Below are 18,149 nucleotides of genomic sequence, written 5' to 3' on the forward strand. Positions count from 1 at the left end.
GAAGAGCATAGTCAATGTCACTGAACTGTGCATGTAGAAATTTTTGAAATGGTGTATCTTTGGCTATGTATATTTTCACCAAAAAAAAAAGGTTGAGAAGTTAAGAGGGCTGACATGTTGTGGGGTTGTTAACCAATGTCATAAAACAACATGTGTATTACTGTTTCATGAGGAACTATTTGTTCTGTAAGCCTTCACCTGAAGTACAATGAATAAATAAATAAAAAATGATGCTGGCAAACTGGATATCCATGTGCAGGAAAATGTGAGGATCCATACCTCACATCATGTACAAAAACCAACTCAAAATGGATCAAAGACCTAAATGTTAAAGCTAAAACTATAACGTTTCTGGAATATAATATAGGACCAAAACTAAGGGACCTAATTTTTGGCATAAGTAGCCTATTAAACACAACTAAAAATGCACGAACCACAGAAGATACTTTAGATAACTGAGACTTCCTAAAAATTAAATATTTTTGATCATCAAAAGACTTTACGAAAGGAGTAAAAAGAGAAACTACAGGCTGGGAAAAAACTATGGCAATGACATATCTGACAAGCGTCTAATCTCTAAAATATATAGAAAACTTCAACAACTCAACAACAAAAAGACAAAACAACAGAATCAAAAACTGAGCTAAGGACACTGTGATTGCTAAGGTTGTGTGTCAACTTGGCTGGGCCATGATTCTCAGTGGTTTGGCAGTTATGATGTAGTTTGGCAGTCGTAAAATGATGTGATCACCTCCATGATGAGATATGATATAATGTGACCACCTCTATGATGGGATCTGCTGTGAGTAGCCAATCCATTGAAAGGGAGTTTCCTTGGGGTATAGCCTGCATTCAATATAGGTGGACTTTCTGGCAAGGCTCATGGGCTTTTGCTCGCTCTAGATCCTGCAGCTGGCTCCAGTTCGCCTGACTTCCAGTTCTTGGGACTTGAGCTAGCAGCTTACCTGCTGTCTTGCCTGCTGATCTTGGGATTCGTCAGTCTTCACAGCCTGTGAGCCAGAGCCCTGCATCTATCCTGCTAATCTTGGGTTTGCCAGCCCCTGCGGCTACGTGAATCAGGAGAAGCCTCCAGCCTAACCCACGGACTTGGGATGTTCCAGCCTCTACAACCACGTGAGTCATTTCCTTAATATAAATCTCTCTATATATATATTTATATACTTTACTGGTTATGTTTTTCTAGAGCACCCAGCCTAAGACATTCATGAACAGACACTTCACCAAAGAGGACATTCTGATGGCCAACAAATACATGAAAAGGCGCTCGCAATCATTAGACATTAAACTCATTACCATCAAGTCGATCCTGACCCATAGCAACCCTATTAGAGAGATGCAAATCAAAACTACAACGAGATACCATCTCACTCCTGTAAAAATGGTAATGATCAAAAAAACAGAAAACAGCAAATGCTGGCAAGGTTATTGGGCAATCAGAAATCTTATACACCACTGGTGAGTTTGTAAAGTGGTACAACCACTATGGAAAACGATATGGCACTTCCTCAAAAAGCTAGAAACAGAAAATACCTTATGATCCAGCAATCCCACTCATAGGTATATATCGAAGAGACATAAGAGCAATGACATGAATAGACATATGCACACCTATGTTCACTGCAGCACTATTCACAATAGGAAAAAGATGGAAACAACCCTAAGTGCCTATCAACGGATGAATGGATAAACAAAATGTGGTACATACATACAACGGTATACTACACAACTATAAAGAATGATGAGTCTGCAAAACATCTTATAACCTGGATGAATCTGGAGGACACTATGTTGAGTGAAATAAGTCAATTACAAAAGAACAAATATTGTTTGGTCCCACTATTACAAAGAGTAGAAGCCCTGGTAGCACAGTGGTTAAGTGATACAGCTGCTAATCAAAAGGTTGGCAGTTTGAATCCAGCAGCCACTCCTTGGAAACCCTATGGGGCAGTTCTACTCTGTTCTATAAGGGTCGCTATGGGTTGAAATCGACTCAACGGCAACAGGTTTTTATTACAAAAAGTCAGGAATAGATATATACACAGAAACGTTCTTTGATGGTTACCAGGGATGGGAGGGGGAATCACTTTCTAGACAGTAGACACTTGTTATTTTTGGTGGTGGGCAAGGCAATACCCAATATAGGTGAAGTCTGCACAACTTGACCAAGGTAAATGAAGTACACACAAAAAAGGGACAACTTCAATAAACGCTATAAAACATATACAATTTTGCAACAACAGTAATAACAACCAAAAAATATATGTTGTGGTTACATAGGTAGAAGTGTATACATACGTGAGCAATGCAAGTGCAGGCTATAGCTGTATCTGTAGGCGTATGTAAATACATGTTTGTGTGTGCTGCATATATATTCATATATATAAAATAAACCACATAGGTGCACAGTTACGGAGACTTCCTAAACATATCCAAACAACTCATGGGACTGGCTTACTGGGTTAAAAGGCTTAGCACCGTAGTCTCATGGGATAATAGTTAATTTGCATAACATAATTCATAAAGTTAATGTCCTACACCCTAGGCTGGTGAGTAGCGTCTGGGATCTTAAAAGCTTCAAGCGGCCATCTAAGATACAACTATTGGTATCTACTTATCTGGAGCAAAAGAGAATGAAGGAAACCAAGACTCAAACAAGAAACTAGTCCACAGCACTAATAGCCCACAGGAACCATGGCCTCTTCTAACCTGAGGCCAGAAGAACTAAATGATGCCCAATACTGGCAGTTCTGAACAGGGGCAAATTAGAAGGTCCCGGAAAGAATGGAAGAAAAATGTAGAAAACTTAAATTTCTAAAAAAGGTCAGACCTACTGGACTGATAGACTAGACAAACTCCCAAGACTATCACCCTAAGATACCCTGTGAACTGGGTACTGAAGTCACTCCTGAGGTCACCTTTCCACCAAATAATAGATTGGCTTATAAAATAATATCATCTGAGTAATGCGTCCCTTAAACAATCAACTATAGGAGACCAATCGGTCAACATTTACCCAAAAGCAAAGATGAGATGGCAAGGAGGGGAAGGGAAGTTAGATCAATGGAAACAGAACAGGATGGAAATAATGAGAATGTTGACACATTGTGAAAACTGTAACCAATGTTACAGAACAATTTGTATAAAAATTGTTAAATGGGAACCTAATTTGCTGTGTAAACTTTCACCTAAAACACAACTAAAATATTTAAGTAATAACAATAAAAGGAAGGGGGAGGGATCTAAAATACAAACCCAGGAAGAAATCTGAACTGCAGATCTGGGGGAACAGCTAAGCTTTTGTGCTATGTGTTGTTAGATAAGGATGATAATTAGTTGAAATTAGGAAAATGAAAGGCAGGGCAGGAATGTGACAGCCTGAAAAACTAGGTCCCCGGATCTCTACTTGTCCTGCCACGACTCGCTGTTGATGCCCCTGATCCTTGCACAGTTTTTCCCAGAGTGGGTGTAACACAAAATTCCTTACGCTTATGGATATGTTTGATGGATTAAACTAAAATCTAATCTGAACTATCCATTACATTGCAAGATGCATGCTTAATACACATGGACTTGGTAGAAAATGTTTATGATGGAAACTTTGGTGCCTCAGGAAGACAGATATGAGTTAAGCCCACTTTTTAAAATTCATAAGGTCAATGCTTACGTTACCCAAGGTCAAGAGAGCAAATGATTTCACCTTCTAATCATGCTCCGTTCTTGTCTACATTAGAAAGAAGTCAGTTGTTTCCATCCTGCCTTCAGAGAACAAAATACCCTTAAATCATCTCCATGAGTGTAAAATGCTAACAAGCAAGTCCTGAATTAGCATTGCTCACTTTGTTGGGTTGAATGTCCACTGGAGAGGAGGCAGAAAGAAATGATGTTACAACCAATCCTGTTCATGTTCTATCAATACCGTAATTTCATTTTCCAATGCACAGGGCATAAACACTGAATTCAACAGAGAAAAATATATTGGATCTGGACCAGCTGACCATATAAGGGCAACTGAACTTTTCACAGCTCCAAGGTTGCCAACCTATGGTCATAAGGGGTTAAAGGCCTAAGGTCAAGGCAAAATGTAATCACCCTTTGTGGGCCAGTCAACACATTTCAGAGTAATGTCCAAGGATCAGAGAGGAGACACTTTAAGCTTCAGGGTCCTTCACTTTGCACAGACCCTGAGAGGGCTCCTAGGTATGTGTTCTTGCGGTGATGTATTTTTACAAAATTTGTAAGAGATATTTTAACCATAGTGCATAGGACTGCTCTCTTTCTACTCTGACTTGCCTTCCATCACACTTCTCCTCATGTTGGGAGATGCCAGAGTGGCCACAGGTATTTTGAGTACTTGATAAGTGGAAGATAAGTTGAGGATACCTTGGCTTGGGTTTAGTGTGACATATTTGTGTGGTTTGCAGTGATTTCTGTGCACACTTAAGTTATTGATGGTCATCCTAGAGCAGTAATGACTTCCAAGAATGGTCCTATACTCACATACCAATTCTCCCAGTGTTGGGACATGAAGGTATAAGACCTGAAGTTGTATTGTGATATGAATTTGTCCCCTAGTGCCCAGCACCAAAAGTTTGTGGATCGTTAAGAAAAAATATTGAAATATGTGGAGTCAGAAGTTATTCTGGCTTATTTTTCTGGATTTTGTGATGTTTGCAGTATTTGTAAGGAGCCCTTGGTGGTGCAGTAGTTAAAGCACCTGGCTGCTAACTGAAAGGACAGTGGTTCGAACCCATCAACCAGTCTGCTTCTGTAAAGATTTACAGCCTTCGAAATCCTATGGAGCAGTTCTACTCTGTCCTACAGATTCGTTAAGAGTCAGAATCGACTCAAAGGCAGTAAGTTTGGTGGGCAGTATTTGTAAACCTTTTAAAATTTATTACTTGTTGTGATTTCTTTTCTCATTCTAAATAAACATCCATTTCTAGACCTAAAAAAAAAAATAGGCCAAGGTTGTACAGTAGTGCTAGTAGCTTATCGCTTGTGTCCTAGGACCTGGCAGCCGGCCCTCTCACAGGAGGGGGAGGTTTTGAAGCCAATTGTCCAGGAAAGCTCTTCATTGGTGGGCTCAATACAGAAACAAATATGAAAGCCCCTGAGGCAGTTTATGGCAAATATGGACGAACTGTGGAAGTATTCTTGAGGAAAGGCCATGAAACCAACAAATCGAGAGGATTTGCTTTTGTCACCTTTGAAAGCCCAGCAGATGCCAAAGATGCAGCCAGAGATAGGAATGGAAAATCTTTAGATGGAAAAGCCATCAAGGTGGAACAAGCCATTAAACTATCATTTGAAAGTGGTAGACGTGGACCCCCTCCACCTCCAAGAAGCAGAGGCCCTCCAAGAGATCTTAGATGAGGAAGTGGAGGAACCAGGGAACCTCCTTCATATGGGGGTAGGTAATGGATGATGGTGCCTATCTGATGAATTTTAACATGAGTTCTTCCAGGAGACCACTTCCAGTAAAAAGAGTACCACCATTACAAAGCAGATATTCTTCTCCTAAAAGATCTGCCCCTTCAGGACCAGTTCACAGCAGCAGTGGAATAGGAGGAAGAGCACCTGTATCATGTGGAAGAGACAGTTATGGAAGCTCACCACAAAGAGAACCCCTGCCCTCTCATAGAAATGTCTGTCCCCAAGAATGATGGATATTCTACTAAAGACAACTATTCAAGCACAGATTACCCAAATTTTCATGATACAAGAGATTATGCACCACCACCAAGATATATATATCATTGATTATGGTCATTCCAGATCACATGATGACTATCCATCCAGAGGCTATGGTGATAGAGATGGCTATGGTCATGATTGTGACTATTCAGATCATCCAAGTGCAGGTTCCTGCAGAGATTCCTATGAAAGTTATGGTAACTCACGTAGTGCTCCACCTACATGAGGGCCCCTGCCATCTTATGGTGGAAGCAGTCTCTATGATGATTACAGCAGCTCACATAATGGACATGGTGGAAGTTGAGACAGTTACTCAAACAGCCGAAGTGATCTGTACTCAAGTGGTCATGACCGGGTTGGCAGAAAAGAAAGAGGACTTCTCCCTTCTATAGAAAGGAGGTACCCTCCTCCATGTGATTCCTACAGCAGTTCAAACTGCGGAGCACCAAGAGGTGGTGGCCATGGAGGAAACTAATCTGATAGAGGGGAAGGCAGAAGCAGATACTAAAAACAAGTAAGACTTTGGACCAAAATCCCTGTTCAAAGAAACAAAAAGTGGAACCTATTTTGTCGTAACTACCCAAGGACTACTAAAACGAAAAATTGTGTTACTTTTTAAAAACTTCTGTTAAGTTCCTTTCCATAATTTTCATGTTCTAGTGGGGGAAAAAAAAATAAAACATGTTAAATTTTACTTGATTTTATGACACTGCTTTCAACAAGAAAATGTTAAATGTGTAAGACTTGACTTGTGTACAGCGTGGTAATTCTCTAGAAACACCCATTGCCGTTGAGTTGATCCTCAACTCATAGTGACCCCACAGGACAGAGTAGAACTGACCCATAAGGTTTCCAAGGCTGTACATATTTATGGAAGCAGATTGCCACATGTTTCTCCAGCAGAGTGGAGCAGTTGGTGGGTTCAAACCACTGACCTTTCAGTTAGCAGTCCTGAACGCTTAACCACTGTGCCACCAGGGCTCCTTTATAATTTTTTAAGTGTCCCTAAAGGCCACTCACTTCCTATGTGATTCTTTCCAGTAAATGAGGCAAGCAATAATACCAAGATTCTCCACAAACATCTAGCCATCTAAAATGGAGAGATGAAATCATTCTGCCTACACAAACAAGCTAGATATTAGAAAGTTGGTTGGGTTTGCTACTCTTAGGATTTCAGAGTGTCTTCAAACTTAAATCTCAATGCTCTCAGAGTGAAAAACCTGAGATCAGATGCTTATGTAAGCAAAGTGCTATTCACCCCATAAAGTCAAAAAAGCAAATGGATAATGTTGGCCATATTTTGCCTTTCAGACATTTCCTTGGGAATCTGCAAGAACCTCCCTTTCCCCCCCCTCCATAAGACCATTTAAGTGTATGTTAAATGACTACAGAATAAATAAGTAAAAAGTTTGGCCAAAAAAAAAAAAAAAACAGGCCAAGAACTTCGCTGAGCATAGTATATCAGGGGCCTTCTCACCGTGGATCCAGTAGCTTCTTAACACTGAAACAAAGTTTAAAAATACAGGCTCTGGAGTGGGAGAAACCTGGAAGCAAACCCTGGTTCTGCCTCTCAATCCTCAGGGGAAATTCTGGGCAAGTTAATTAATCTCACTCATTCTCCATTTCATTTGTAAAATCTCACTGGACTGATATGAAGACACACACACACACACAAAACTTCTCACAGTGCCTGGCATGATATAATAATCAATAAATGGTAGCTTTTGTTTTCTGCCTCTTAATAATTCCTAGGGGCAGCACTACATTAAAGCACTGTTCAACAATACTCAAGAAAATGTTAAATCGTTTTCAGAAAACTCTATTTAGAAATGCAGAAAAGTATACTTTTTTTTAATTTTAATTTTTACTTTTTTTTATCGTACTTCAGGTGAAGGCTTAAAGAACAAATAGTTTCTCATGAAACAGTAGTACACATATTGTTTTATGACATTGGTTAACAACCCCACAACATGTCAACCCTCTAACTTCTCAACCTTTTTTTTTGGTGAAAATACACATAACCAAAGATACAACATTTCAAAAATTTCTACATGCACAGTTCAGTGAGATTGACCACGCTCTTCCAATTGTGCTGCTATTCTCCCTTAAGATGAAGGCTTAACAGAACAAAATAGTTTCTCATTTAACAGTTATTACACGTTGCCCTATGACAATGGTTAACGATCTCACAACACATCAACAATATCCTTACTCAACCTTGGGTTCCCTATCACCAGCTTACCTGTCCCCTCCTGCCTTCTAGCCCTTGTCCGTGGACTACTGTGCCTCATTAGTCCCATTTTGTTTTATGGGTCTGTCCAATCCCTGGCTGAACGGTGAACCTCGGGAGTGACTTCACCACTGAGCTAAAAGGTTGTCTGGGGGCCAGATGCTCAGGGCTTCTCCAGTCTCTGTCAGGCCAGTAAATCTGGTCTTTTTTTGTGAGTTAGAATTATGTTCTACATCCTTCTCCAGCTCTGTCCAGAACCCTCTGTTGTGATCCTGGTCAGAGCAGTCAGTGGTGGTAGCCAGGCACCATCTAGCTGTACTGGTCTCAGTCTGGTGGAGGCCTTGGTAGCTGTGGACCATTAGTCCTTCGGACTAATCTAGAAAAGTATACACTTTTTAAAAGCTATCAGATTGGCTTCCTCCACAGCCACTACCTCTTGGTGCTCCCAGTAATAAACCATGTTGGCATTGCTAAAAGGATATACTTCAGTTACCAGGATAGTATCTCTACTACACTCAACAATGCAGAAACATTGCTCAGTGAAATAGTCCACAAAAATCAGGCCTCAAACCTGGGGCCTCTTACTGAGTTCATGACTATATATCATAATCTATGCTCACTACCTCTTGGTGCTCCCAGTAATAAACCATGTTGGCATCGTTAAAAGGGTATACTTCAGTTACCAGGATAATATCTCTATTACACTCAACAATGCAGAAACATGGCTCAGTGAAATAGTCCACAAAAATCAGGCCTCAAACCTCGGGCCTCTTACTGAGTTCATGGCTATATATCATAACCTATGCTAGACAGTTTTTTCCTTCATAAAATGGTAAACACAGAGATCTAAGTCCTAGAAATAATGACAACTGTGAAAACACTTCTGCAGACTTTGAACTTACAGGAAAAAGCTCACAAATTTGTGCCCTATCTCTATTCCTTCAAAATATCTGATATGTAAAATTGCAGCATTTGAGTTAAAAGTTCAAAATAATTTTCCCCTGTAGCTTATCATGGTTCTACCCATGGGTAGTCCAGCATAAAATCAGTACTTTGTCAAAGAATAGCTTCGACTTTTGGAACTAGCAATTTAAAGAATGTACATTTAAAAAGTCAAAATTATGCAGTACATTTTTCTATTACCAATCCTCTCTCTCTCTTTCCTATACACACATTCATGCCAATAAATATTTACTAAGTGCCTATCTGTCAAGCACTGTGCCAGACTCTGGGGATAAAAGAACAAAAGGGAGTCCTTGTCCTCAAGGAACCTACAATTGATCCAAGCTTACAAAATACTATTATTGACTTCTGGTTCAAGAAGGTGAACTGAATACCTATATCTCTTGCACTTTCCAAGACCCCAGAAAAGTGATGATAAAGAAGTATAAATGCATAAATCACAAGTCAAGGACACAAATGGAAAATGGCATGGCAGATACAAGACTTCAACAATTTTTGACAAGGAGCAGACAGAAAAGAACTGGCTGATAATATATATGAAATGATGCTACAACCTAAAATATGTAATCGAAGGTGAATCCAGAAGGCAGCAGACTTGCAGGGCAAAACCCCAGAGAGGCTCCACACTCAAGAGAAAGCTGATCCCAAAGAAGGCCAGAGTGAGAAATTACATGAAAACAGGGATTAACTGAAAGTCTGAATTACCATACAGTTGATTAATCTTCCCCCCAAAAGAAACAAATCCCTGTATACAAAATACCAAATTCAACAAACTGGGGAGAATTGGAGTACTCCAGAGCAAAGCCCTCTGCCTTCTGGTATTTGGGGCCTCTAAGTGTAATAGCCAGCTACCCACCACTTACCCCAAAATAAAGCCTACCAGCTGACAATCCTGCCCAAATACACTGAAATCCCAGTCAGCCCTTCCACTACCTTATTATTAAACATGAACAGAATCAGGAGACAAGCATTTGAAGAAAACCTGAAACACAGAAGAGAAAGATAAACTAAAAGAAAAAAATGTCCTTAGAGGAGTTTAAACAATTAAAACATACAATACAAAACTAGGGTTTAAAAATCAAAGAAATTAAAAGAGGTATATAATGATCAAGATTACTCCCACCCCTATCTCCCATCCATCCGCTCATTCTAACCACTCCCTAACGTAACCACTCATTAGGTTTTTGTGTATCCCTCCAGAATTTATTTATGCAAATAGCAAATATAAATATATATTACCCTCCCTTCTACAGAAAAAGTGGCATACAATATACCATGCTTTTGTCACATTCACAATAACTTATTTTTTCCTTATCAGTTGTTACAAATTGAATTGTATTGCCCCTAAACGTGTGGCAACCTAGCTAGTCCATGATTCCCAGTATTGTGTGATTCTCCATCATTTTGTCATTTGATGTGATTTTCCTACATGTTGTAAATCCTACCTCTATGATGTTAATGAGGTGGGATTGTTGTTGTTGTTAGGTGCCCTCAAGTCTGTTCCAACTCACAGCTACCCTATCTACTACAGAACGAAACACTGCCTGGTAGGGCACCATCCTCACAATTGTTATGCTTGAGCCCATTGCTGTAGCCACTGTGTCAATACATACTGGTGAGGGTCTTCCTCTTTTTCCCTGACTCTCTACTCTACAAAGCATGATGTCCTTATCCAGGGACTGATCCCTCCTGATAACATGTCCAAAGTATGTGAGACATAGTCTCACCATCCTTGCTTCTAAGAGCATTCTGGCTGTATTTCTTCCAAGACAAATTTGTTCATTCTTTTAGCAGTCCATGATATATTCAATATTCTTCGCCAACACCATAATTCAAAGGCATCAATTCTTCTTCGGTCTCCTTATTCATTGTGCAACTTTCCCATGCCTAGGAGGTGACTGAAAACAACATGGCTTGGGTCAGGCACACTTAAGTCTTCAAGGTGACATCTTTGCTCTTGAACACTTTAAAGAGATCTTTTGCAGCAGGTTCGCTCAATGCAACGCATCCTTTGATTTCTTGACTGCTGCTTCCATGGGTGTTGACTGTGGATCCAAGTAAAATGAAATCCTTGACAACTTCAATCTTCTCTCCATTTACGATGATGTTGCTTATTGGTCCAGTTACAAGGATTTTTGTTTTCTTTATGTTGAGGTGTGATCCATTCTGAAGGCTGTGGTCTTTGATCTTCATCAGTTAAGTGCTTCAAGTCCTCTTCATTTTTCTGCAAGCAAGGTTGTGTCATCTGCATAACGCAGGTTGTTAATGAGTCTTCCTCCAATCCTGATGCCCTGTTCTTCTTCATATAGTCCAGCTTCTCTGATTATCTGCTCAGCATACAGACTGAATAGGTATGGTGAAAGGATACAACCCTGACACACAACCTTTCCTGACTTTAAACCACGCAGTACCCCTTGTTCTGTTCGAAAGACTGCTTCTTGATCTATGTACAGGTTCCTCATCCACACAATTAAGTGTTCTGGGATACCCATTCTTGAAATGTTATCCATAATTTGTTATGATCCACACTGTCGAATGCCTTTGCATAGTCAATGAAACACAGGTAAACATCTTTCTGATATTCTCTGCTTTCAGCCAGTATCCATCTGACATCACCAGTGATATTCCTGGTTCCACATCCTCTTCTAAATCCGGACTGAATTTCTAGCAGCTCCCTATCAATGTACTGCTGCAAACATTTTTGAATGATCTTCAGCAAAATTTTACTTGCATATAATATTAACAGTACTGTTCAATAACTTCTCATTCTGTTAGATCACCTTTGTTTGGAACAGGCATAAATATGGACCTCATCCAGTCAGTTGGTCAGGTAGCTGTCTTCCAAATTTCATGGCATAGACGAGCAAGCACATCCAACACTGCATCCATTTATTGAGACATCTCAATTGGTATTCTGTCAGTTCCTGAAGCCTTGTTTTTCGCCAATGCCTTCAGTGCAGCTTGGACTTCTTCCTTCAATACCATCATTTCCTGATCATATACTACCTCCTGAAATGGTTTAACGCTGACCAATTCTTTCTGGTATAGTGACTGTATTCCTTCCATCTTCTGATGTTTCCTGGGTCGTTTAATGTTTTACCCGTAGATTCCTTCAAGACTACAACTCAAGACTTGAATTTTTTTTCAGTTCTTTAAGCTTGAGAAATGCCAAGTGTATTCTTCACTTTTGATTTTCTAACTCCAGGTCTCTGCACATGTCATTATAATACTTTGTTTTCTCGAGCTGCCCTTTGAAATCTTCTGTTCAGCTCTTTTACATCATCATCTCTTTCATTTGTTGTAGCTACTTGACATTGAAGAGCAAGTTTCAGAGTCTCTTCTGACATCCATTTTGGTCTTTCTTTCATTCCTGCCTTTTTAATGACCTCTTGCTTTCTTCATGTATGATGTCTTGATGTCATTCCGTAACTCATCTGGTCTTCAGTCATCAGTGTTCAAAGCATCAAATAAATCTATTCTTGAGATGGTCTCTAAATGCAGGTGGGATATACTCAAGGTCGTACTTTAGCTCTCGTGGACTTGTTTTAATTTTCTTCAACTTCAACTTGAACTTCCATGTGAGCAAACGATGGTCTGTTCTGCAGTTAGCCCCTGGCCTTGTTCTGACTGATGATATTCAGCTTTTCCATCGTCTCTTTCCACAGACGTAGTCAATTTGATTCCTGTGTATTCCATCCAGCAAGGTCCACGTGTGTAATCACTGTTTATGTTGTTGAAAAAAAGTATGTGCAATGAAGAAGTTGTTGGTCTTGCAAAATTCTATCATGCAATCTCACGCATCGTTCTATCACCAAGGCCATATTTTCCAACTACTGATCCTTCCTCTTTGTTTCCAACTTTCACATTCCAATCAACAGTAGTTATCAATGCATTCTGACTGCATGTAATCCACAAGATGAGGTTGTGTCTTAAACCAATCTCTTTTGAGATACATAAGAGAGAAGTGAGCAGAGAGACATGGGGACCTCATACCACCAAGAAACAAGATCCAGGAGAATACTGTGCCCTTTGGATCTGGGCTCCCTGTGCTGGGAACCTACTCGACTGGGGAAGATCGATGACAAGGACTTTCCCCCAGAGCAGACACAGAAAGCTTTCCCCTGGAGCTGGCACCCTGAATTCGGACTTCTAGCGTCCTAGACTGTGAGAGAATAAATTTTTCTTTGTTAAAGCCATCCACTTGTGGTATTTCCGTTATAGCAGCACTAGACAGCCAAGACTTCAGTAAATACAAGTTTTCTCATTCTTATTTTTTTAAATATCTATATGGTATTCAATTCTTTGTTATCACAAACAATATTACATATTTCTTTTTGGACATGTATCTGTAGAATAAATTCAGAAAAATGAGCTTGCTGGATCAAAGTAAATTTGCATATTTATGCTTTTACCTTTTATTAAAGTATACTATACATCCAGAAGACTGCATATAACACATATGTATCTTTATATAATGTTGTAAAATTGCCTTCCATGGGTGTCATACCAATTTAAACTCCTGCCTGAAATGTGTGAGAATATCTTTTATCCCACAGCCTTGACAACAAAAGGTGTTATCAAACGTTCTGATGTTTAACAATCTGAAAGGTTTTAAAAACAGAATCTCAGTGTCATTTCAATTAGAATTTATATATGAGAAAAGTTAGGCATCTTTCACATACACAACCATTTAAGTCAGGAATAAGCCAAGAATTCCTATTATCACCGCTACTGCTAAAGAAAATAAAGGAAGACACGTGAATATTGAAAAGGAGAAGGCAAAACTCAAAGCTTGCTGGAGTCTTACAAGGTTGGGGGTGGCCATCTAAGATACTCCACTGGTCGGTCTCACCCCGTCTAGAGCAAGAGAGAATGAAGAAAACCAAAGACACAAGGGAAAGATTAGTCCAAAAGACTAATGGACCACAACTACCACAGCCTCCACCAGACTGAATCCAACACAACTAGATGGTGCCCGGCTACCACCACCAACTGCTCTGACAGGGATCACAACAGAGGGTCCTGGACAGAGTTGGAGAAAAAATGTAGAACAAAATTCTAACTCACAAAAAAAGACCAGGCTTACTGGTCTGACAGAGACTGGAGAAACCCCAAGAATATGGACCCAGATACCCTTTTAACTCAGTAGTGAAGTCACTCCTGAGGTTCACCCTTCAGCCAAAGATTAGACAGGCCCATAAAACAAAACGAGACTAAATGGGCCCATCAGCCTAGGGGCAAGGACAAGAAGGCAGGAGGGGAAAGGAAAGCTGGTAACGGGAAATCCAAGATTGAGAAGGGGAGAGTGTTGACATGTCGTGGGGTTGGCAACAATATCACAAAATGATATGTGTATTGTTTAATGAGAAACTAATTTGCTCTGTAAACCATCTAAAGTACAATTTAAAAAACCCTCAAAGCTTGCAGACTATATAATTATCTATCTAGAAAATCCAAGCAAATCAACTAAAAAACTACAATAGGAACTAACAAGAAAGCTCAGCAGAAAGGCCAAAGACAAAATGTATTTCTGTAGAAATGAAAAGATTTGCTATACATCAGCAATAATCAATATAAAAAAGTAATAAAACACTATGCTGTTCAGAAGAGCAACAAAGCTAAAAAAATACCAACCTAGAAATAAATGCAAGAAAAAAAGATGCAATATTTACATAAAGAAAAACGTAAACTTTAACTGAAGTACATAAAAGGAACCATGTTCTTGGTGGAAAAACCCAATATTAACATCTAAAGTCAATGAAAACCCAATCAAAATCCCAAAGAGATGTTTTTAACCAAAACTGACAAGCTGATTCCCAAAAGAGTACAAGGAAAACAAAGAAGACTTTGAAAAACAACAATGAGAATTTACCTTGCCAAATATTAACATATAATATAGCTATGGTAACTTAAACAATCTGGTTTTGTACAGAAATAGGCAAGTGAACTAATGGAATAGAAGAACCAACAGAGAAACACACGTGTGTATGGGAATGTAATCCATGTGAAAGAAGGCAATTTAAATTTGTGTAGAACACATAGCATAATAAATGGTGTCACGATAAATTAGTTATCCATGTAGGGTAAAAAAGTTAAAGCTCTACCTAAAACCAGTTCAGAAAACCACATTCTGGAGGTAGGGCCGAGAGGGTGGCGTAGTCAGACAGCTTCCTATATCCCTCTTATAACAAAGACCTGGAAAAAAAAGTGATATGATTGTATATGAATATCTAGGAGCCCTAAACAAGGCAAAGTTGAGGAATCGGACTGAGTGGCGGGGGGAGAGGGAGACGGTTGGGAAGAAGTGAGCAGCGCTAGAGGGGCAGCAGCAGGACTGTAGTGCTTCAGCAGCTCCAGGTTCGCAGTGAAGCAGGCAAACAGCTGTGCACGCGCTTGGGAAGCAGTTTCCACATCGAGAGAGATCCGGCAGCAGAGATTCTGCTTGGACACTCCGAACCAGGGAAAAGCAGCTCCCAAGTGGCTACAGGTAAGTACGTGCGTGCGGACTTTTGCAGGGATTTAAAAAAAAATAAAAAGCCCACTTGGGAAAAATCTCTCTCCCTTTTACCTCCTCCCTTCCCACTCTGCACCAGGAGTCTGCTAGGCCAGAATTAGATTCCAAAAGGCGCCCAGACCCATTCTTCTGGCCTTGGAGAGGGAACAAATAAGCTACTGACTCCCCTAAGCCAGGAACTCAGGGGTGGCACAGCTCCTTTGCTAGGCACAGGCATAAGGGGTCCACAGACTTTGAGTGCCTTACACCCCTGTATAGACTTGTGGGGGTCCCATATCAACAGTGTTAGCCCTCACTACCACAGTACAACAGGGTAAATATCTGAAGTTTAACTTCAACTGTTTCAGCTGTGAAGTGGCAGATTTTTGACCCTCGAAACTGCCCTGTCCCTTAAGTAGGCACTTTTACCGATCCGCAACAGAGGCTTGAGGACTAGTGGCGTCAACTAAGCCACCTTGTCACCTGCTACAGGAGTCCAAGAAAAAGTGGTGCCCTCGAGTCTTTAAAGCCAACAGAGTCGGGTGCTCATAGTCCGGCTGTAAAACTCACCTATCTACTCGCCCTAGGGAATAGGGACACACTTTCCTTTCAGACTCTCAGGGGCAGCCGTCAGCCCCCTGCCTGGCTCAGTGCGTGATCCCCTACCACAGCCAGATACCAGTGCCTGCACCAATCACCCATGCCTCTCTAAGACTGTAGGTGAGACCCTGCACCACACACTTAGTGACTGCCTGGACACCTGAGCTGAACCCATATAGGAAAATTTAACGGACTCCTGTGTGCACATACTTAGTTACAGAACTACCTGGTGACAGGATGTCAGAGCTTCAAAGGTGCCAATAATCAAACTAGCGCACATGAGCAGCCTATTGGGGCATATCAAAACAAAACAAAACAAGAAGCTAGCACTCACTAGACAAACATATAATAAAATTATAATAACTTACTGATGGCTCGGAGACAACAGTCAATATCAAATCACATAGAGACAGTCAATGATGGCTTCAGCAAGCTCCCAAAACAATCAATAAACTCTCTGGAAGAAGAGAATTTCTTGGAATTACCAGAGGCAAAATACAAAAGATTACTATACAGAACTCTTCTAGAAATTAAAAAGAAAATTCTACAAAATGCAGAAACTTCCAAGGAACACACAAGGTAATATCAGACCTTAAAAAGTTATTCAAGAACATAATGACAAATTTAATAGGCCGCAAGAATCCATAGAGAGACAGCAATCAGAAATCCAAAAGAGCAACGATAAAATTTCAGAATGAGACAACTCAATAGAAAGTCATAGGAGCAGAATTGAAGCAGAAATTAGAATTAGTGACGTTGAAGATAAAGCACTTGACGCCAACTTATTTGAGGAAAAGTCAGATAAAAGAATTAAAAAGAATGAAGGAACTCTAAGAGTCATGTGGGGCTCTATCAAGAGAAATAACCTATGAGTGACTGGAGTACCAGAACGGGGTGGGGGGGGATAACAGAAAATACAGAGAAAATTGTTGAAGATTTATTGACAGAAAACATCCCTGATATCATGAAAGATTAGAAGATATCTATCCAAGATGCTCATCGACCACCACATAAGGTAGATACCAAAAAAAGTCACCAAGACATATTATAATCAAACTTACCAAAACCAAACACAGAGAATTTTAAGAGCGGCTAGGGATAAAAGAAAATTCATCTACAAAAGAGAGTCAATTAGAATAAGCTCGGACTACTCAGCAGAAACCATGCAGGCTAGAAGGCAATAGGATGACATATACAAAGCCTTGAAGGAAAACAACTGCCAGCCAAGAATTATATATCCAGCAAAACAGTCTCTCAAATATGATGATGAAATTAGGGCTTTTCCAGATAAACAGAAGTTCAGGGAATTTGCAAAAACGAAACCAAAATTACAAGAAATACTATGATTAATCAATAACATCAGATAACTATGCAAGGATAGAACACAAGACAGAGCAACCAGATATTGACTCAGATACGGAAGTCAAAAATACAACAAAGCTAAAAAACTGAAAATAGGGAAACAAAGATATCAATATGTAAAAAAGGACAACATTAAAACATAAAAAAGGGACTTAAAAATGCAGACATTGATTTTTCATATGCGGGGGAAGTCAAGGCGATATAAAGTAATAAAAGACCGGTATAAACTTAGAAAAAAAGGGGTAAATATTAAGGTAACCACAAAGAAATCTAACAATCATACAAATCCAAATAAAAAAGCAGAAAAACATAAAGACCCAGGAAACATAAAATCTACAACAATGAAAAAGATGAAAAAAAATACATAAAGAAAAACAACTCAGCACAGAAAATTAAAGGGAACAAAGAAACTGAACAACACACAAAAAGAGATATCAAGATGACAGCACTAAACTCATACCCATCAATAATTACGCTGAATGTAAACGGACTTAATGCACCAATTAAGAGACGGAGAGTGGCAGATTGGATAAAAAAGAATGATCCATCTATATGCTGCCTGCAAGAGATGCACCTTAGACTTCAAGACACAAACAAACTAAAACTCAAAGGATGAAAAAAAATATATCAAGCAAACAATACTCAAAAAAGAGCAAGAGCAAAACGATGGAAACAACCTAGATGCCCAGCAACAGATGAATGGATAAACAAACTATGGTACATACACACAATGGAGTACTATGCAACGAGAAAGAACAACAATGAATCTGTGAAGCATCTCGTAAC

General features: G+C 39.7%; 1 protein-coding gene and 1 pseudogene across 1 annotated transcript in view; one reads left to right on the forward strand and one right to left on the reverse strand.

Moving 5' to 3' along the window:
- WNK3 (WNK lysine deficient protein kinase 3) overlaps positions 1 to 18,149 on the reverse strand; it is a 312,303-nt gene that overhangs the window by 257,670 nt on the left and 36,484 nt on the right. The window lies entirely within an intron of this gene.
- Positions 4,544 to 6,190, forward strand: LOC101343662 (RNA binding motif protein, X-linked-like-1; annotated as a pseudogene).

Source organism: Trichechus manatus, unplaced genomic scaffold (genome assembly GCF_000243295.1).
Source record: "Trichechus manatus latirostris isolate Lorelei unplaced genomic scaffold, TriManLat1.0 scaffold00233, whole genome shotgun sequence".
Classification (NCBI taxonomy): Eukaryota; Metazoa; Chordata; class Mammalia; order Sirenia; family Trichechidae; genus Trichechus; species Trichechus manatus.